The sequence below is a fragment of the Nanorana parkeri genome, unplaced genomic scaffold (assembly GCF_000935625.1).
Source record: "Nanorana parkeri isolate BGI_ZX_2015 unplaced genomic scaffold, ASM93562v1 scaffold31, whole genome shotgun sequence".
NCBI classification, from domain to species: domain Eukaryota; kingdom Metazoa; phylum Chordata; class Amphibia; order Anura; family Dicroglossidae; genus Nanorana; species Nanorana parkeri.
The window spans coordinates 2632219-2632426 of NW_017306299.1; positions in this window are offsets into that span (position 1 = coordinate 2632219).

A 208-nucleotide genomic window follows, 5' to 3' on the forward strand; every position below is an offset into this window, starting at 1 on the left:
TTGTCAGGGGGGTACGGCTGGGCCGTGAGTGGAACCCCTTGGCAGGGGCAGCAAGCCAAAGTCCGAGGTCGTGGTACACAGGAAAAATCCAAGAAGAATAGTCAGGTCCAATCCGGGCTGACGGTTGGCTCGCTGGTCACCACCTCCAGTGTGCGTTGAGATGTGGAGGGAGGGCGGTGGCCTCCGCGGGACACCACTCCAGCCTGCT